The 21597-nt window shown below is 46.3% G+C and overlaps 1 long non-coding RNA gene across 1 annotated transcript in view; it reads left to right on the top strand.

Annotated features, from left to right (window-relative positions):
* Nucleotides 1-21597, top strand: part of LOC119956028 — a 52604-nt gene that overhangs the window by 10554 nt on the left and 20453 nt on the right. Inside the window, exon 2 of the long non-coding RNA XR_005458578.1 lies at nucleotides 20655-20787. This is a non-coding gene — a long non-coding RNA (uncharacterized LOC119956028). The remainder of the gene's footprint in view (nucleotides 1-20654; nucleotides 20788-21597) is intronic.

Raw genomic sequence — 21597 nt, 5'->3', positions numbered from 1 at the left:
GGAAGAATCCCGGCCAGGGACTTTGTGAGGTGCCCTCTCAGAATGCACTGCAAAGAGAATGTGTTATCAAAAATATTCTCAACAATTGTTATAAGCAACCTAAGTACATGAAAAATAAGGGAAAGAGCAGACCACACGGCTTCTTGAGCCTGCTCTGGCATTGATTGAAACATAAAAACATGGAAAATAGGAGCAGGAGGAGGCCATTCAGCCCTTTGAGCCTGCGCCAGCATTCAATATGATCATGGCTGATCATCTAACTCAATAGCCTAATTCCTCTTTCCACATATCCTTTGATCCCCTTCATCCCAAGTGCTATATCTCACTGCTTCTTGGACTCAACTACTTTCTGTGGTAACAAATTCCCCAGGCTCAGCAGTCTCTGGGTGAAGAGATTTCTCTTCATCCCTGTCCTGAATGGTCACCCCCACATCCTCAGACTGTGACCCCAACCAATCACTGCATGTATTCATGATTTAGATGAGGGAACAAAATGTAATATCTCCAGATTTGCAGATGACACAAAGCTGGGTGGGAGGGTGAGCTGTGAGGAGGATGCAGAGATCCTTCAGTGTGATTTGGACAATTTCTGAACACCTCCACCATCAGGAACATCCTTCTTGCATCTATCCTGTCTCCGGCTGTTGGAATTTTATATGTTTCCATGAGATCCCCCCTCGTTCTTCTGAACTCCGGCGAATATAATCCTGACTGACTCATTCTCTCCCAGGAACGCCATCCCAGGAATCAGTCTGGTAAACCACCGCTGCACTCTCTCGAGAGAAAGAACATTCTTCCTCAGATAAAGAGGCCAATATTCCAGGTGTGGCCTCACCAAAACCCTGTATAATTGCAGCAAGACACCCCTGCTCCTGTATTCAAATCCTCTCACAATGAAGGCCTACATACCATTTGCCTTCCTTGCCGCCTGCTCACCTGCATGCTTACCTTCAGCGATTGGGTATACGAGGACACTCGGTTCTCATTGCACATTCCCCTCTCCTCATTTATGGCCACTCAGATAAAAGTCTGCCTTCTCGTTTTTGCTGCCGAAGTGGATAACCTTGCATTTATCCAAATTATACTGCATCTGCCATTCCCACTCACTCAACTTGTCCAAATTACACTGAAGGATCCTCCTCACAGCTCACCCTCCCACCCAGCTTTGTGTCACCTGCGAATCTGGAGATATTACATTTTGTTCCCTCCTCTAAATCATTAATATAGGCAGTGATTGGTTGGAGTCCCAGCACCGACCCTGTGGTACCCTACTAGTCCCTGCCTGCCATTTTGAAAAAGACCTGTTAATTCCCACTCTTTGTTTCCTGTCTGCCAACCGGTTCTCCACCCATCTCAATACACTACCCCTAATCCCATGTGCTGCAATTGGATCATGGCTGATTCTCGTCCACAGCTCCACTTCCATGCCCTATCCCGATATCCTCCAATTCCCTTGGTATCCAAAACATTTATCGATCTTGGCCTGGAATATACTCAACGACTGATAATAACAGCTCTCGAGGGCAAATACTCCCAAGATTGACAAGCATCTGAGTGAAGAAATGTTTGCTCCAGGGTCCCAGGTTCGATTCCCGGCTTGGGTCACTGTCTGTGTGGAGTCTGCACGTTCTCCCCGTGCCTGCGTGGGTTTCCTCCGGATGCTCCGGTTTCCTCCCACAATTCCTGAAAGACGTGCCGTTAGGTTAATTGGACGTTCTGCATTCTCCCTCAGTGTACCTGAGTGTGGTGACGAGGGGTTTTTCACAGTAACTTCATTGCAGTGTTAATGTAAACCTACTTGTGGCAATAAAGATTCTGAAATGGCCAGCCCTTTATCCTGAGACTGTTGCCCTGATTATACTCCTTCTATGCAAGGGAAATGGAGGGCGGGATTCTCCGATCTCCAAGCCACGTGTTTCTAGGTGGCATGCCCTTCGCTGGCGGTGGGATTTTACTCTCCCGCCGTATGCCAATGGGATTTCCCATTGAAACCACCCCACGGCTCCTGGACATTCGCGGGTGGGAGTGCGCTGCCGACGGGAAAAGTAAACCCCAACGGCTGGCGAATTCCGACTAATCTCTCAGCATCTATCCAGTCAAGTATTTTCCCGCTTAAGAGTCAGGCCATTTACTGTATTGTGTTATGTTTAGTTGTTGTACTGTTCAGTATCATGCTGTGTCTCATTGTTGTACACAGTATGCTATTTGGCTGACATTGAGGTAACCAGAGAACAGACTGAGCATCGCATGTAATCTCCAGTAAGCAATTTTCCACTACTTGAGGTTAATGGTTAGCCCTGGGTGATGCTTACCTATACACTGTGCAGAGCAAAAGTGTAGGCTTCAGTTCATAAGAGACCTGATCCGATTATGTAAACTGCAGTCTCACACGAACGTACATGGAAGAAACTGTAACGTAACTATCTGCATTACACCTAAAATTGGTGTTTACCTTGGTACAATAAATGATAGTTCAAGCACGGAAATATTTATCTTTCACATCAGTGTTGCATCAAATCCTGGGATCAATTGTCAGCGACAAGCTAGTGGAGAATTTAGATATAAAATAATTGGATTTATAAAGGGCCAGTCATGGTAGAGCAGTTTAATGGAATTTTTTGATAGTGAGATACAGATAAAGGAAAGTCGTGGTTGCGATTTACTTGGATTTTAGCAAAGGTTTCTGATAAATGAGCTCAGAGAACATTAGTTCTCAAGCTGTGCTCTGTGAATTCTGAGAGTCCCTGCAGATCTTTCAGAGGGTCTGAGTCATAATGTGAAAAGGTGAGCGAGGAGATAGGAGTGGGGTTTGGCCGCTACCTGTGCAGGGTAAAGTGACTGCCTTCCCAAAGATGGGGGGGTGCAAACACATAGACAGAGTGTGTCATGAGAAACAGTGGTTAGCACTGTTGCCTCACAGCTCCAGGCACCGGGTTTAATTCCGGTCTTGGGTCACTGAAAATGAAATGAAAATCGCTTATTGCCACAAGTAGGCTTCAAATGAAGTTACTGTGAAAAGCCCCTAGCCGCCACATTCCAGCACCTGTTCGCGAAGACTGGCACTGTCTGTGCGTTGTTTGCACATTCTCCTTGTGTCTGCGTGGGGTGGGGGCAGCACGGTGGGTTAGCCCTGCTGCCTCATGGCGCCGAGGTCCCAGGTTCGATCCCGGCTCTGGGTCACTGTCCGTGTGGAGTTTGCACATTCTCCCCGAGTTTGCATGGGTTTTGCCCCCACAACCCAAAGATGTGCAGGCTAGGTGGATTGGCCACGCTAAATTGCCCCTTACTTGGAAAAAAATGAATTGGGAACTGTAAATTTAAAAAACAAAAGTGGGCTTCCTCTGGGTGCTCCGGTTTCCTCCCACATTCCAAAGGTGTGCAGGTTTGTTGGATTGGCCATAGTACATTTCCCCTTAGTGTCCAAAGATATGCAGGTTAGGTGGGGTTACAGAGATAGGCCAGGGCAATGGGCCTAGGTAGGGTACTCTTTCAGAGAATCGGTGGACCGAAGTGCCTTCTTCTGCTCTAAGTATTCTGAAACACGCCTTGCATGCGGCCCCTGCATATTAGGAGTATTTTATGTATTGCAATTTAGACAGGGTTATCTGTGATTACTAATCTATTTGAAAAAGAGTCCTTCAACCAAAAAAAGTTTGAGCTTTTCACTCTTAATGGAAATTACATGCGCTCGGAGTTGAAAGGGATAAACCCAGATTTGTCGATGATATTAAGCTCGGCAATGTGAGCGTGGAGAAAATAAAGGAAAACTGCCAAAGGGTGCATATAGATGCGGGAGTAAGCAATCAATGGATTACGAACTTATGAACATTCAAAACTAGGAACAGGAGTAGGGCATTGCTTAATTGGAGAAAGATTGCAGAAAGCTGCAGCACCGAGGGATTTGATAACCCTTATGCATAAATCACAAAAAGCTAGCATGCAAGTTCAGCAGGTAATTGGGAACACAAGTGGAAAGTTGGCCTTTATTTCAAAGGGAATGGAATATAAAAATAGGAAGATCCTGATAAAACTATACAAGGCACTAATTAGACCACACCTTTTTTGTGTTAATAGAATGTGGGCATCGCAGGCTGGTCCAGCATTTATTTCCCATCCCTAATTGCCCTTGAGGGGGCAGCTAAGTCAACCACATTGCTGTGGGTCTGGAGTCACATGTAGGCCAGACCAGGGAAGGACGGCAGATTTCCTTCCCTAAAGGACATTAGTGAACCAGATGGGTTTTTACGACAATCGCAATGGCTTCATGGTCATCATTAGACTTTTAATTCCAGATTTTTCTTGAATTCAATTTCACCATCTGCAGTTCCTTTATCTAAGGAAAGATATTCTCTCATTGGACGCGTTCCAGGGAAGGTTCACTGGGTTGATCTCGGGTGGGGAGGGATTTTCTTATGAGGGGAGTAGGTTGGGGTTCATTGGAGCTTAGAAAATTGTGGGGCCACTTTATTGAGACATATGGGATTCTCAGAGTGGGTTGGCAGCGTAGATGACGAGAGGCTGTTTCCCCTTGCGGGAGAGTTTAGGACCAGAGGGCATCAGAGTGAGGGGTTGCTCATTTGAAACAGAAAGGGTGGTGAATCTGCAGAATTCTTTACCACAGAGAGCTGTAGAGGCTGGGTTGTCAAGTATGTTTAAGGCTGAGAGAGACAGGTTTTTAATCAGCAAGGGAATCAAGGGTTATGTGGATAAGGTGGGAAAGTGGAGATGAGGATTATCATAAAAGATCAGTCATAATATTTGACTCCATATTTGAATGACAGAGCAGACTTGATGGGCCAAATGGCCTATTTTTGCTCCTGTGTCTTATTCGGCCCTTCGAATTTTCATTTCATTCATGGCCTTCTTCTGCGCTGTAACAATTCGATGATTCTATGAGAACCATTGTTCACACTTGTTCACCAAATCAGCAGACATGACATTGGCATCAACGTGCTAAGAAATGAAATGAAAATCGCTTATTGTCACGAGTAGGCTTCAAATGAAGTTACTGTGAAAAGCCGCTAGTCGCCACATTCCGGCGCCTGTCCGGGGAGGCTGTTACGTGAATCGAACCGTGCTGCTGGCCTGCTTGGTCTGCTTTCAAAGCCAGCGATTTAGCCCTGTGCTAAACAGTCCCTTTGAGGACTGAGATGCATCAGGGTGAGAGGAGAGAGGACATGTGTGGAGGATTCTTGGTGGAGGGTGTCACCGGTAAAACCCCAGAGGCCAGTGCGAGTTCTGATACTACATCAGTAACTTCAACACAAAGTTTGCAGATGACACCAAAATTGGAGTGTTTAGTTTGATGGAAGATTGGGCCAAACTACAGGACAATTTATATCGTCTGAGAAGATTAAGTACCAGTTTGAAGTGGATTATGTGTAAAACCATAATGTTAGGTGCAAGGTCTGGCAGAGAGATTATCGGATTACTCAAATAATACTGACAAAGAAAGACCAAAACTGGGATCTGGAGTCACACCAGAGAGATCCCTCAAGCTATCTATCATTTATTTATTTAATTACTGATCATGTGCACAATTACCGTGCCAAGCAATAACTGTCGGTGGTTAGATGGAATTGTTTAAGCCTACTTTCAAGCTTAGTCAGTGGACAGTCCTGGACAACGTGAATCATTATTTGGACTGTGCCACTGATGCAACGGGGGTGGTCCTGGGCAATACCACCCTCCTCAAAGGAAAGCGACTAAAGGAGGATAGATGTGAGTTTCAAATTAATAATGACAGACACGTGGAACGTGGACAGAATTACTTTTTTGGTATAAGGCAGCAGAATGAGGGGCCAGGAGTTTATGATGAGAAGAGGTAGATTGAAGACAGAAGGTAATATTACTTGACTGAGAAGTGATTGGTTTTCAGTTACCAATGGAGGCCGGAGGCACAACTGGACACGATAGCTAGCATTCAGTTTTACGATAGCCTGCATTTCTCTGTCTAGCTGTGGTCATGTTGGCAAATCTTATTGGCCTGCGTTTGGTGTTCTGTCACATATGCAGTTCTCAATTATTCAATTCTTCTGTGTTTTGTTATTTGAGTCTGGTAACTGATCTATGCTCACTGTGCTTGATTGGGAGCTCAGGGATACATAGACAGAAACGCAGCAAATACTAGTGCTGAGGTGGCAAGAGCATGGGCGCCGACATTTTGAGTGGGATTTTCCATCCCTTCCTGCCAGCGAAATGTTCTGGCCCCGCCTGAAGTTGACCCCCACCACGGGTTCTCTGGCGGTGGGGCCGGCGAGCTAAGCAAATTGCCATTAGCTTCGGCTGGACTGGAAGGTCCCGCTAGTGGCCAATGTCAAGCCACCTGCGCTGTGGTGGCCGCAGGAATGATGGGGGAGCATGGCTGGGGAATTCAATAGTGTAAATAAACCTGTTGCACGCTTAGAAGCTAGTGTCTACTTGGCATTACTCTGTGAATCAAGTGGAGAAAATACACAACAAACATCCTTGGGCACCTCCTTTCCATTTTAGATGTTTTATAGGAGGAGTCTATCTCCTGAAGGGCTGTTATCCTCGGGATTGTCCTGGAGTCTACAGGAATTGAAGGATAAATCTCCTGAGCACATCTGTGAACCAACACAGGGGAGGAAAATGAAAAGTGGGCCTCAGCAGACTTGGTTTACTCAATTATAAAAATATTGTCGGTGAAGAAAATGGCTGTCTCACCAAGGTTGGAGGTAGGGGCTCACGTGATGAATCCTTCAGGAACGTTGTCAGGCCATCCTAATATTCTTTCTTGCCTACGCGCCCCCCTCCCCCCACCTCTCCTGCCTCCCCCCGCCCCCTTCACAATCCTTCGACAGGGAAGCAGGGATTATGATCACACAGCACACCCCTCGTAAACTGGATAAGAAGGTGGCGTGCATCATGTCAATTTCACAGCTGACTTTCTAAACTATCTGCTTCCAACCGACAAGAGAACAAATATCTTTCTCTCAACCACGTCAACAAATTCACATTTAAAGCACTTTTGCGAGATTAGCCGTGAACTACAAGGTTAGCATTAGTGATCGCACTGATGATTCCCACAAATGAAGCAAATTAGGCTTTGAGATAGTGATGATTAGGTAGATGCTATCATGTGCTACAGTCAGTAATAGTTACCATAAATTAGATGGAACGTCTTGGGGAAAGCATTCTGATGCACACTAAAGCAGATTACTGCATTGAAATGAAATTAAATGAAGTTACTGTGAAAAGCCCCTAGTCGCCACATTCCGCCGCCTGTTCGGGGAGGCTCGTGGCAATGAAAGGTTTCATTGACCATGCATTTGGCTGGCATGACTGTTTTAGTTTTATACAAAGAGGAAGAACAAAGAACAAAGAAAAGTACAGCACAGGAAAAGGCCCTTCGGCCCTACAAACCTGTGCTGATCATGATGCCCCAAATAAAAAAAACCCTTCTACCTTTACTCGGTCTCTATTTCCTCCCTATTCCTGTATCCATCCAGATGCCTCTAAAAATGTTGCTAATGTGACGGCTTCCACCACATCCTCTGGCAGTGCATTCCAGGCACCCACCACTCTGAGTGAAAAACGTAACGCCACACATCTCCTTAAACTCTCTCCCTCTCACCTTGAACCTGTGCCCCTTGTAATTGGCACTTCCACCCTTGGAAAAAGCCTCTGACTATCCACTCTGTCTATACCCCTCATAATTTTGTCGACCTCTATCAGGTCTCCCCTCAGCCTCTGTCATTCCAGTGAAAACAATCCTAGTTCATTCAACCTCTCCTCATAGCCAACACCTTTGAGGCCAGGCAACATCCTGCTGAACCTTCTTTGCAATCTCTCCAAAGCTTCCCCGTCCTTCTGATAATGTTGTGACCAGAACTGCATGCAATACTCCAAACGTAGCCTAACAATGTTTTTATATAGCTGCAACATAATTTCCCATCTCCTGTACTCAATGCCCCGGCTGATGAAGGCAACCGTGCCAACTGCCTTCTTAATCACCTTGGCCACCTGCGTTGCCACTTTTCGGGAACTGTGGACCTGCACACCCAGATCCCTCTGTTTGTTAATGTTCCTAAGGGTTCTGCCAGAGTTGATCCTCCAAAATGCATCACCCTGCATTTTATACAAGTGAGCACCATCACTGCTCCTTTCTGGATATTGCATTGTTCCATTGATTAGCAGGTTGTGCGTTCGAAGCTCATCCAGAAAACAATCTAGGCTGACCCTCCAGGTCAATGCTACAACGCCAAAGGTGCTAGCCTTGAGCTGGGACGTTATTCGGGCTAAAGATCCATGGCCACTACCTGAAGAAGAACAAGCGATGACTTGCATTTATATAATTCTTTTCACATACTAAAACGTCCCAAGGCCTATTGCAGAAGGGCTATTGTAGTATTTCTTCGTTAGGCCCAAAAGGAAAAGGAATGGAGTTACCCACGCTCTGGATTCTTACAAACACAGTGAGAAGTTTATTAGGAATGTTGCTCGTACAATCGAAGATGGAGAACAGCAAAGCTCGCGCAAACACGCTGCTGACATCACTACACATTATAGATTATCATAGATTATCATAGAATTTACAGTGCAGAAGGAGGCCATTCGGCCCATCGAGTCTGCACCGGCTCTTGGAAAGAGCACCCTACCCAAGGTCAACACCTCTACCCTATCCCCATAACCCAGTAACCCCACCCAACACTCAGGGCAATTTTGGACACTAAGGGCAATTTATCACGGCCAATCCACCTAACCTGCACATCTTTGGACTGTGGGAGGAAACCGGAGCACACGGAGGAAACCCACGCAGACACGGGGAGGATGTGCAGACTCCGCACAGACAGTGACCCAAGCCGGAATCGAACCTGGGACCCTGGAGCTGTGAAGCCATTGTGCTATCCACAATGCTACCGTGCTGCCCATAAGTGATGCTTTGCTAACAGGGCTGTATTTTCCGATACATATCACCCCCCCCCCCCCTTTACTTCTTAGTGCAGGGACAACGATTCAACATTTATACAACAGATCCACTTATACATTGTCTTCAAATATCCCCAAAATATTACCACCTCTGGACTCGGCACCACCTCCACACCCAGCACCTCGGGCATCACATCCACCAACCCCCCCCCCTCCCCAAACCTCTTCAGCTTCGGACATGCCCAAAGCATGTGGACGCGATTTGTGGCCACCTCCCAGACCTGTCCTCTACCCTTTCAAAAACATCTACTCATCCATGCTACCGTCATATGTGCTCTATCAACTACCTTAAACTGAATCAGGTTTAGCCTCGTGCACGGCAAGGGGGCATTCACACTCCGCAGGGCCGCAATCCATATCCCGGCCTTCACCTCCCCTCCCAGTTCCTCCTCCCACTTACGCTTTATATACCCCATCAGAGCCTCCCTCCCAATCCATCAACTCCTTGTAGATCTCGGACACCTTCGCCTCCCCTATCTGATCCTTTGACAATACCTTATCCTGCAACCCAGGAAAGGCTGGCTCCTCTCTCTCTTCACTAAATCATGGACCTGCAGGCACCTAAAACTGTCCCCCTTGGGAAACTCATATTATTCCTCTAGGTCCTCCAACTTCACAAATCTGCCCCCTATAAACAGGTTGCCGAATCGCTCAATCCCAGGTATGTTGTCTTTTGAGTGGTTTTGATCTTTGTCTACTAATTTATAGAGTGGGATAGTCTGTTTAGATATGTTTTTTATTGCATATCCTTGGTGTTGGAGAAGATTCCTGAGCATGACATGCCATGGCAATGTGGCTCTACTTGCCGCAGTTCTTACTTTTGTTCCACTCCATCATTCCCCTGTTGAGTGTCTAATCTGTGCCCATCGGTCACATGGTTGTACCTTTGCAGCCTTGTTCCTTGGGGTATCCATTTAGTGGATCTTCTCTCCAGCCCCTATCTTTGAAGCCTTTCTTGTTGATAGTTCCATAGATGTGGCAAGTTCCACAGCAGTTTTCCGATTCAAATCACTTAAAGTAAGCAGCTTCCTCTGAATCACTTCACCGTGGAGTCCACATACCAGCCTATCATGAAGAGTATCATCAGGTGTTGCACCCAAAACTCGCAACATTTTGCTAACCTTCTTAAAGTCACTACAGATTGTAAAATTCTTTCACCGTTTTCCTGATTACAGGTGTTGCTCGTTTTGCTAAGTGTGCTTTACACTTAATTGCTCTGTTTTATAACCTTGCTCTAGAGTCGCCAGGTATCTTTATGATACCACCACGAGGTTCAAGTTCAAGTGCTGATCAATAACTCAATACACCATTTAATAAGGTTCAAATCAAAACACGTTTATTATATACACAGTCAATCGCTACTCATGCATAAAATACTACAGAACTAGACTATTTCTACCACTAAAGGCCAATACTTAGCTTTGGAAAAGGAACCCACTGGGTCAGGGAACAATGGCCTCTTGTTCGATCCTGAAACTGCAGGCTTCCAGCTGGTATGGACTAAGAGTTAGGAGCGCCTGTCTCGTAGCGTGCGTTGACTGGACACTTACTTGTTGGTGTAGCTGCCAGGCAAGTCTCTCCGAGTTGAGAGTCACGGTCGAGTTCTCTGAGGGTTGCTAAGAAGACTTGCCAAGAGACCGAATTGAACTTGGGGACTCTACTTTATAGTCCCCAGGGACTTCGCGCCCCTTTGGGTGGACCCCGTACCTGGATCCAATTGATTGGACTATGTTCCAATCGATTGGTTTGATTTCCCCAATACTGGAGCTGTTCCCTGATCGCTGGGCGGTTCCTAAGTGTCCGTTGGCTTCTTTTGTGTTGGCTCCTGCTGGCGCCGAGGAGTCTGGCTTTGCCTCGATTATCTTAACTGTTGCTATTGTTCCCGGGGATCGCTCATCAATATGCAGATGGTCGGCAGTTTCAGTGCTGTCTGCTTTCTGCGAGTCTTAATATACAGGAAGCTTTGCATTCTGCTTGCTTCCCTGTACCTGTCTATTTTTCCCTGCGTTCTTAGCGAATCTCCATTTTAAAGTCGGGAAGTGGCCAACCTAGGTGGCTACACAGGAACCTTTCTGCAATCAATCGCAGTCCAGGAGAGAAATGCCCTGTCATAATATCCACTCATGTATATAATGAGATACAGACAGGCAGTGACTGACACACAGAATAACCAATAAACACACGGGACACAGAACAACCAATCACCAGACAGGACACTGCAGAGGACAGCACCACTATAAAACACACGAGGCATCAAAACCCTGCCTCTTCTCACTAGATACAGCGACAGAGATAGTCAGGGTGCACAGTGCAGTGAGCACCGTCTCCATGTGACAGACAGCCAGTCTGGTCAAGCCAGACAGAGGTTATCAGTTTAGATTAATAGAGTGTCACCCCACAGCAGATTATGTACAGCAATCAGCAGGTTCAATAAAACAGTGTTGAACCATCTCCCGTGTCGGAATCCTGTTTCTCGTCTTACAGCATCCAGTTGCTGTCTGTGTTGAACCAACTGATATAACACATCATGCCCTTTGGATATTTTGAGTTGTCTGATGTAGGTCTTTTCTACCTGTTTTGCTGGATGGACTAAGATTTGAAGTAGCGTAAAAGTTTTACCCCCTACCGAACTGAGAAATGTTGCGACCTTTCGGTCCCGCGGTGTTTGATTTGCTATGAGATTCTTTCCTCACATGAGTTCCAAGTCTCACCATCTTCCTCAAATGCATCCATGGCATCCGTTTCTCCCGCCATTTCGGATCCTGGCTCCAGGGGGTCTATAATTCAACCAACTTTCTCCCTTCCGATTCTTCTCAAGATATGGCACAAACAATCTCCTTATCATGAGCAACTAGAATTATTCTCATTTGCCTGACTGTAGTTTGACTTTTCCCTTGAGTAGTGGCCTGCGCAGAACCTGGCTTCTGAATCCCCATCACCGACAGTCCGTTTAGCTTCACCACGTGGACCCCGTAGCCCCACCTCGACCCATTTCAACAGCAAGCAGGTTTTTCCGAATTTCGTTCTTCTCTACTCATGGTGGTTGTCGAAATATTTTTTGAAACCTTCCGTATCGTGTATGTGTGAGAGACGTGTGTGTGTGAGAGACGTGTGTGTGTGAGCGTGTGTGTGAGCGTGTGTGTGAGCATGTGTGTGAGAGACGTGTGTGTGTGTGAGAGACGTGTGTGTGTGAGCGTGTGTGTGTGAGCGTGTGTGTGAGCGTGTGTGTGAGTATGTGTGTGAGTGTGTGTGTGAGTGTGTGTGTGAGCGCGTGTGTGTGAGCGTGTGTGTGAGCGTGTGTGTGAGCATGTGCATTTGCGAGTGAGTTTGCGCCCGATCCATCTCCACTATTTTTGCCGCCGAATTTCTTCAGCAATCCTTTGTGCTTCAATCCTCGTCGTCAGTCCCCACACTCTGGATTCTTTCGAACACGGGAAGATGTTTTATTAAGAAGTGTTGCTCACACCATCTAAGATGGAGCACTGCAAAGCCCCTGCGACCACTGCTGACACCACATGATGCTTCACCAGCAGGGATGTATTCTCTGATACATAACAGCTATCAAATAAAGTTTGGCTCAGTTACATAAGGAGATAAAGTCTGATCAAAGATGAGCATCTTAAAGGACGAGCGAGAGGAAGGGAGGTTTAACGATGGAGATCCAGAGCTTAGGGCCTAGGTGGCCAAAGACTGCCAAAAGTGGAGCGATGAAAACTGGGCATGCTCAGGAGTTGAGAAATGGAGGGACACAGAGATCTTGGAAGGTTGTTGGGCTGGAGGAGGTTACAGAGATAGGGAGGGGGCATGGCTAAGGAGGGGTATGGGATCGTTTTAGCTGGCAGGAAGCCGTATGTAGCTCAATGAGCTCAAGGGTGGTGCGAGTTAGGATAGAGTCAGCAGGACTTTGAGGTTTGCAAGCCCCAGTTCATGGAGGGCTCAAGGTCAGAGGTCGGCTGGCCGCAAATTGGTGTAATCGAGCCTGGAGATAACAAAGAAAGAGAATGCGGGTTTCAGCAGCCAATAAGCTGAGGTGGTGAAGAGGCGGGAATTCTTATGGAAACAATACTGTTAATGATTAAATTCTACCTCATCAAATGTTTGTTGTCTAATGATTTAATGGTAAAACTACTGAGTGTATAATTTATTCCCCAAACGAGCAAGAAGACACAATCCACATTACTCCTTGCATAGCTCCAGTAAATTGTATATTCAATAATGTAGCCTCAAGTGTTCTGTTTGCACCACAGGTGTGGTATAAATAAGGATTATACCAGAAATATAATTAATTTATTGCTACGTGACCGATCTATTACAAACATGAAAGGCTCTGCAATATCAGGCATGACTGCGTGTGAAGTGCATTTCACCCCTGAAGTTGTATTTCGTGAGCAATCTTGAAAATGTTGTTTGCTGGGATTAGAGTAGCAAGTGACAGGCAGGTGCGGCCTCAATATCTATGTTTTAATAACCTGCGACAGCAGTGGTTTAAGATTCAGCCGATGGATTTTCTTCCCACTCTAATAGCCCCGAAAATTCGCCAGTGAATGATATCAGCCCAGTGTCAGAGCCTGAGTGTTCATCAAAATGGGGAGTGTTTTCAACACAATTGCAAGCTTTCTCCCCTCTCTGTCATAAGGTGGCGGATTTGAGTCCATCTCCAGAGGCTTGCATGCGTAAAATTCCAGGCTGATGCTCCCTGTGCGGTGCCAATGGAACTTTTCAAATGAGGTGCTAAACCGCAGTTCAGTAAATCGGATGTGAAAGATCTTAGAGCATTGTTTTTGAAGAAAGGCCAGCGAAATCTGCCTGGATCCAGGCCATTATTGATCGCTAAACCAACATCGTGAAAACAAATGATCTGGTTATTATCATTATGCAGGTTAAATGATGGTGCCATGGTTTGTCACAGAATCATAGCATTTGCAAAGCAGAAGGAGGCCATTCAGCCCATCGAGTCTGCACCGGCCCTAGGAAAGAGCACCCTACCCAAGCCCACACCTCCGCCCTCTCCCCGTAACCCAACAACTCCACCTAACCTTTTTTGGACACTAAGGGTAATTTAGCATGACCAATCCACCTAACCTGCACATCTTTGGCCTGTGGGAGGAAACCGGAGCACCCGGAGGAAACCCACGCAGACACGGGGAGGATGTGCAGACTCCGCACAGACAGTCACCCAAGCCAGGAATCGAACCTGGGACTCTGGAGCTGCGAAGCAACAGTGCTAACCACTGTGCTACCATGCCGTCTTGGCTACCATTCAATGATTGTTGGCCGTAGGGCAACATCCTGGAACATAACATTTGTTCTCCTGGTGCTGATAGTCAACCTAAACTCGATACAGGTACGAGAGGGCTTGCTACTGAAAGTGTTCCCCAATATGGAATGTTAGTGGAACATTACCAGCACTCTTACTGGACTTGTAATGGTATAGTACGAGCATTTAAAGCAGCCTCTCTCTTCATTGGGTTTGATCTGAGTTTCAAAATGGCAATGAATAGACCATCCCTTAATGATGTTCAGCAACCAGCTCAGTCCAGATTGGAACAGCCAGTCTGTATTTTAGCGCCCAAGCTAGCAGGAGCTGCTGTGTTTTGAATTGCTTTTAAACGTAACTAATCCAAGTCTTTATCATTTAATCTTGGACTTTAGGAAGCCCCAATGACAAGCGCAAGACAAAAATCATATACCAGCTTCATAGAAATATTAATGCTGCACATTTGGGATCAGATGGGGGCTCTTCCATTCAGTATGTATCAAGTCAGAAGTGGGAGAATGCAGAGACGAGTAAATTTTTACATTCACAACAACAAACACACGTAATTACAGTCACATTTGCAACATTAATGAGCCAAGGAGATGGCAATCTGAAGATGTGGGCTAGGAAGTGGTTAAAACAATTACTATCTGTGGAGCATTCAACCAGCCACTTTGGGAACACATTGGAATATAGGAAATTAACTCCAGCCCGTAAACCTGAATAAATTAGGCAAATGAGTTCCATTGAAGAAAATAAAATGCTCTTGACGTTGCTATAGAAAGGTGCACAGTAGGGCAGATCTTGAGTCTGTCAATTTGAAATGGGGGCTGACGAGTTGGCAGCTCAACTTCACATCACTCGTAAATTTTATTTTCCTTGAATTCAATGGCAGAAATGTTACATGGGCTGTCGTCTCACCATTTTCTGGTTTAAAGGTGCCACAACATCAAGATCTCCTTCACAATCCTCCCCGTTAAGCCTAACTGATTTGGCCTGTGTCAACAATATTATTTTCACATTTCAGTTTCTGGATGTGAGACCAAAATGTTGCTCAGTGTAGCCTAGATTGTCCCCTCGAGATTGTGGTGTGGGACCTCTACCCACCACCTGTAAGTATTAGCTTTACATTGGCTATGGAAACCCTGGGACTCATTAAAAGACAGGAGTTGCATCGTGTGCTTTGTAGAGTTTAAGCCGAATTACTCAATATCATGGAAGGGTCAGCAGGGGACCTGGATGGTCGATTGCAGCTGTTTTTCTCATTTTAGCTTTGCCTCACTGAGAACGGTCTCCGAAGGGCAGCCCTCCCTCATGTCCGCCTCCACACAGTGCCGTTTATAATCAAGCGCTTTGCAAAGAAACAAAGACCGTCAATCTATTCAGATTGTAGATGATGGGGGGGGGGGGGGGGGGGGGGGGGGGGGGGTGGCAGTTCATGCTGACACTGCATCATACTCTGGTCAGGCCCTACTCTAGGTACCACCTCCATTTCTGCTCACCTACGTGAGCCAGTCACGTAGAGTCAGTGTGGAGAAAAGCCACATTATTGGTACCTAATTCCTGGCTTGCTTGGGGTGACTGTGCGGAGTCTGCACGTTCTCCCCGTGTCTGCATATGTTTCCTCCGAGGGCTCCGGTTTCCTCCCACAAGTCCTGAATGACGTGCTTGCTAGGTGAATTGGACGTTCTAAATTCTCCCTCTGTGTACCCGAACACGTGCCGGAATGTGGCGACTAGGGGCTTTTCACAGTAACTTCATTGCAGTGTTAATGTAAGCCTACTTGTGACAATAATAAAGATTATTATCATATCCGAGAGTCGGTCTATGAGGAGCAATTGGAGAAAATGGGACTCTCTAAATGTGCAAATCGGTGACACCGGGGTTTCTGAACTCAAGCCTGTCCTAAATTCTGCAGCTCTTATCCTAACTCTCACTAAAAGTGATTCATCGATTTGCATTGACTCCTACCCAGTGGCACTCCATTTTAAAATGATCATCTTTGTTTCTCAATCCCTCCAAGGTCTCACGGCTTCCTGTTTCTGTAGCCCCCTCAAGTCTTACAATTATCCAAGATCTCTGAGCTATCCCAATTTTGGCCTCTTGCACATTCACAACTTTCACTGCTCTACCATTGGCAACTGTGCCTTTACCAGCTTCATCACCAAGACCTGGAATTCTCTCCCTAAACCTCTCTGCCTCTGCGGGCTTCAGGGCATACTCCCACGCGCTCCCCATATCCCTCGACATCTTTATAGTCTGGAAATCTATTTCCTTCCTTTTTTTTATAAATTTAGATTACCCAATTATTTTTTCCAATTAAGGGGCAATTTAGCGTGGCCAATCCACCTACTCTGCACATTTTTGGGTTGTGGGGGTGAAACCCACGCAGACACGGGGAGAATGTGCAAACGCCACACAGACAGTGACCCAGAGCCGGGATTGAACCTGGGACCTCAGCGCCGTGAGGCGGTTGTGCTAACCACTAGGCCACCGTGCTGCCCGTCTATTTCCTTCTTAAATATATTCGATGATTTGGCCTCCACGGCTTCCTGTGGTAGAGAATTCCACAGGTTCACCATCCTCCGAGTGAAGAGGTTTCTCCTCATCTCCGTCCTAAACGGCCTATCCTGAATCCTCAGACTGTGACACCTTGTTCTCGACCCCCAGGAAACAACGGGCGGGATTCTCTCACCCCGGGACCCGGCCGGAGAATTCCGGAGAGCGGAGAATCGGCGGCAGCAGAGCCGGCACGGCACCAGTCGGGGGCCGCTCTATGGGGCTCCCGCCAGTGATTCTCGGCCCGTGATGGGTTGAGCGGCCACGCTAAAAAAGCCAAGTCCCGTCGGCGCCGTCAACACCTGCTCTTACCCGGCGGGACCTCGGCGTGGATGCATCTGGGGGCGGCCTGGTTGGGGTGGGGGGGGGGGGGTCCGGGTCCGGCCCCGGGGGCGGGGGCTCTGCTGTAGCCTGCCCTGCGATCGGGGCCTACTGATTAGCGGGCCGGCCTCTCGGGGCTGGGGGCCTCTTTTGTTCCGCGCCGACCCCTGTAGCCCTAGGCCATGTTGCGTTGAGGCCGACGCGGAGACGGGAGCCACTGCGCATACCCAGACCCATGGCGCCCATTTGACGTCGGGGATCGGCAGCTGGAGCGGCGTGGGTCACTCCAGTGCTGTGCTGGCCCCCTGTAGGGGTCAGAATTGCTGCTCCTGAGGCCACGTTGACTCCGTCGAGAAACGCGACGGCGTTTACGTCGGCGTCAACACTTAGCCTCAGGATCAGAGAATCCCGCCCAACATCTCTTCATCCAGTCACAGCCCTGTTAGAATCTTACACGTTTCAATTAGATCAGCTGTCAGTTTTCCAAATTCCAGTAAATACAGGCCCAGTCGACTCAATCAATCTCTCCTCATCCTCATATTACCTTCTAAGGAATCAGTCTCCTGAACCTTCCCCTTGTTCAGTTTTTATTTCGGATTTCCAGCATTTAGCAGTAGGCTCTAGGGCTCAGAAGGGAAGGGGGGAGAATAGAAAAGCAATAGTAATAGGAGATTCAATGGTTAGGGGAATAGATAGGAGATTCTGTGGTCGCGAGCGAGACTCCCGGAAGGTATGTTGCCTCCCGGGTGCCAGGGCCAGGGATGTCTCGGATCATGTCTTCAGGATCCTGAAGGGGGAAGGTGAGCAGCCAGAAGTCGTGGTGCACATTGGTACCAACGACGTAGGTAGGAAAAGGGGTGTGGAGGTAATAAACAAGTTTAGGGAGTTAGGCTGGAAGCTAAAGGCCACGACAGACAGAGTTGTCATCTCTGGTTTGTTGCCGGTGCCACGTGATAGCGCGGCTAGGAATAGGGAGAGAGTGTAGTTGAACACGTGGCTGCAGGAATGGTGTAGGAGGGAGAGCTTCAGGTATTTGGATAATTGGAGCGCATTCTGGGGAAGGTGGGACCTCTACAAGCAGGACGGGTTGCATCTGAACCAGAGGGGCACCAATATCCTGGGAGGGAGGTTTTCTAGTAGTCTTCGGGAGGGTTTAAACTAATTTGGCTGGGGAATGGGAACCGGATTTGTAGCCCAGCAACTAAGGAAGCCGATATTCAGGACGCCAAAGCGCGTAGTGATGCAATGGGGAAGGTAACACTGACAAAAGAGAGTACTTGCAGGCAAGGAGATGGGTTGAAGTGTGTATACTTCAACGCAAGAAGCATCAGGAATAAGGTGGGTGAACTTAAGGCATGGATCGGTACTTGGGACTACGATGTGGTGGCCATCACGGAAACTTGGATAGAAGAGGGGCAGAAATGGTTGTTGGAGGACCCTGGTTATAGATGTTTCAAAAGATTAGGGAGGATGGTAAAGAGGTGGGGGGTGTCATTGTTAATTAAAGATAGTATAACAGCTGCAGAAAGGCAGTTCGAGGAGGATCTGCCTACTGAGGTAGTATGGGTTGAAGTCAGAAATAGGAAAGGAGCAGTCACCTTGTTGGGAGTTTTCTATAGGCCCCCCAATAGCAGCAGAGATGTGGAGGAACAGATTGGGAAACAGATTTTGGAAAGGTGCAGAAGTCACAGGGTAGTAGTCATGGGTGACTTCAACTTCCCAAATATTGAGTGGAAACTCTTTAGATGAAATAGTTTGGGTGGGGTGGTGTTTGTACAGTGTATCCAGGAAGCTTTTCTAACACAGTATGTAGATTGTCCGACCAGAGGGGCAGCCATATTGGATTTGGTACTTGGTAATGAACCAGGGCAAGTGATAGATTTGTTAGTGGGGGAGCATTTTGGAGGTAGTGACCACAATTCTGTGACTTTAGTAATGGAGAGGGATATGTGTGTGCAACAGGGAAAGGTTTGCAATTGGGGGAAGGGTAAATACAATGCTGTCAGACAAGAATTGAAGTGCATAAGTTGGGAACATAGGCTGTCAGGGAAGGACACAAGTGAAATGTGGAACTTGTTCAAGGAACAGGTACTGCGTGTCTTTGATTATGTATGTCCCTGTCAGGCAGGGAAGAGATGGTCGAGTGAGGGAACCATGGTTGACAAGAGAGGTTGAATGTCTTGTTAAGAGGAAGAAGGAGACTTATGTAAGGCTGAGGAAACAAGGTTCAGACAGGGTGCTGGAGGAATACAAGTTTGCCAGGAGGGAACTGAAGAAAGGGATTAGGAGAGCTAAGAGAGGGCATGAAAAATCTTTGGGGGGTAGGATCAAGGAAAACCCCAAGGCCGTTTACACATATGTGAGAAATATGAGAATGACTAGAGCGAGGGTGGGTCCGATCAAGGACAGTAGCGGGAGATTGTGTATTGAGTCTGAAGAGATAGGAGAGGTCTTGAACGAGTACTTTTCTTCAGTATTTACAAATGAGAGGGGCCATATTGTTGGAGAGGACAGTGTGAAACAGATTGGTAAGCTCGAGGAGATACTTGTGAGGAAGGAAGATGTGTTGGCCGTTTTGAAAAACTTGAGGATAGACAAGTCCCCCGGGCCTGACGGGATATATCCAAGGATTCTATAGGAAGCAAGAAATGATATTGCACGGTGCTGCTAGGGAGGGAGTTCCAAGATTTTAGATCACAAATTTGCAGGGCTCCTTCGTGACCTGAAAGGCGACTGGGATTCAAACGTGTTCCTCAATTGTTTCATATGGTTTGGGATATAAGGGGGTTAATTTTATCAGTAAGGATGATATAACTGAGTTAGAAAGAACACAGATGCTCCCTATGCATGGCACAGAATATCAGGTCATTAAACATCTGCTTTCGAAATAAATGCCAGCTCCTGTCTCGCACACTTGCTTTGATCTGTAATTAAGGGACTAGGTGCTCTCTGCAGAACTTAAGTTTGAATTGTCAAGTCTACCATTATACTTGCAAACAAACAATTTCTGTCACATGCACACAAATGCATAGGATCGCACAGACTAACACACGGGCGAACACACACATGCCGTATAACAGCAGACAGTCATTTTCTTTGCCCAGCCATATCTTCTTCATTCCTTTAAGACTTTGCCTTCTTTGGTGGGTGATGGTGCCTTGGAGGTAATATCACTGGGTTAGATATCAGAGCTAATGCTCTGGGGGCATAGGTTCAAATCCCACCTATAGCAGCTGGTTGAATTTAAATCCAATCAATAAATCTGGAATCAAAAACAAACATAATGGTGAGAACAAAACGTACTCACTGTTGGAAAACTAAGGTAGTTTTATGAGATTTGTGATGGCAAACATTAATAATAAGTTGCAAATGGGATTATTTTAATATTTTTGTGCCTGGAAGGACAAATCCTATAGTTATATTCATGCTAGACAAAGGTGTACATATGTGTGGGGATTGGTTTCAATTACAACCATGTTTCTATTGTGCTTAGAGAGGGTTACAGCTTGAACAGTAAATATAAATACATTGTCGCTTAGCAACAGGAGACTCCTTTTGCTCTTAGTTTCAACAGGAAACCAAAGCAGTTGGAGACAGGACACTGAGGAATGAACTTCTCTCAACTCTGCCAGAAGAAGCTGGACAGGATAAGGGAGTTTCAAAGATGCAAGCTTCTTAAGGAACAAGATACAATCCAGGTAATCAGGGAATTGGGACCAAAAGAATGTTTAAGATGACTAAAGAGAACATAGACCAAGGTATTGTTCAGAAGAATTCAAGGAAAAGGAAACAAATGGTTTTGAGTTAAAGAGGCAATTGTAGTAACCAGATTTAAAGTTGGACTTCAGAGGTAAATCAAAAGTGATGCCATTTTACGATAGTCTGGGAATCGAGAGGTAAAGCAATTGTGAACAGTTTGTACAACAGTCAAGTCAAAGAAATCCTACGGGGGTTGGTGTAAATCCTGTACTGAATTCGCTGTTAAAAGTGGAGCGGAATCTCTGTTTAAAAGAGTTATTGTTAAAACCTGGACTGGATTTCAGAATTCAAACCGTTAGGAAAAGGATGATTGTGAGAGAAGATTTTAAAGCACCTTTTTGGGAGTGGGATTTAGAAACTCTTGTGCGACAATCATCTGGGCGGAGTCTTAGGAGAAAACCATGGATACTAACTTGGGTTCAGAGCAGCGTATGTGTGTTTGGCTATAACCAATCTGTGTGCTTAAAAGGGACTTTGTGTTTGTCGGACCATTGTAGTTTAGGATGTATTTTGTAATCCATGTTAATGTTAAAATCTGTGTGTACGTTTTAAACTAAGGGGAGAGTAAAGATATACTGTATAATAATTCAACTTTTCATGTTTAATAACTTTTTTCCTTCTGGTTAAAACTAATTAACGGTCCTGTGACTCTGCTCCTCCGTGTTTTATTTTAAAAAGTGAGTTATGTTCTTTGAGTCAGGGTTTCATACTGGGATCTTCCCATCCAGTTATAACATAACTAAAATCAT

Source organism: Scyliorhinus canicula, chromosome 22, assembly GCF_902713615.1.
Source record: "Scyliorhinus canicula chromosome 22, sScyCan1.1, whole genome shotgun sequence".
NCBI classification, from domain to species: Eukaryota; Metazoa; Chordata; class Chondrichthyes; order Carcharhiniformes; family Scyliorhinidae; genus Scyliorhinus; species Scyliorhinus canicula.
The sequence above is the reverse complement of the archived record's forward strand: the minus strand, read 5'-3'. Positions and strand labels throughout refer to the sequence as shown.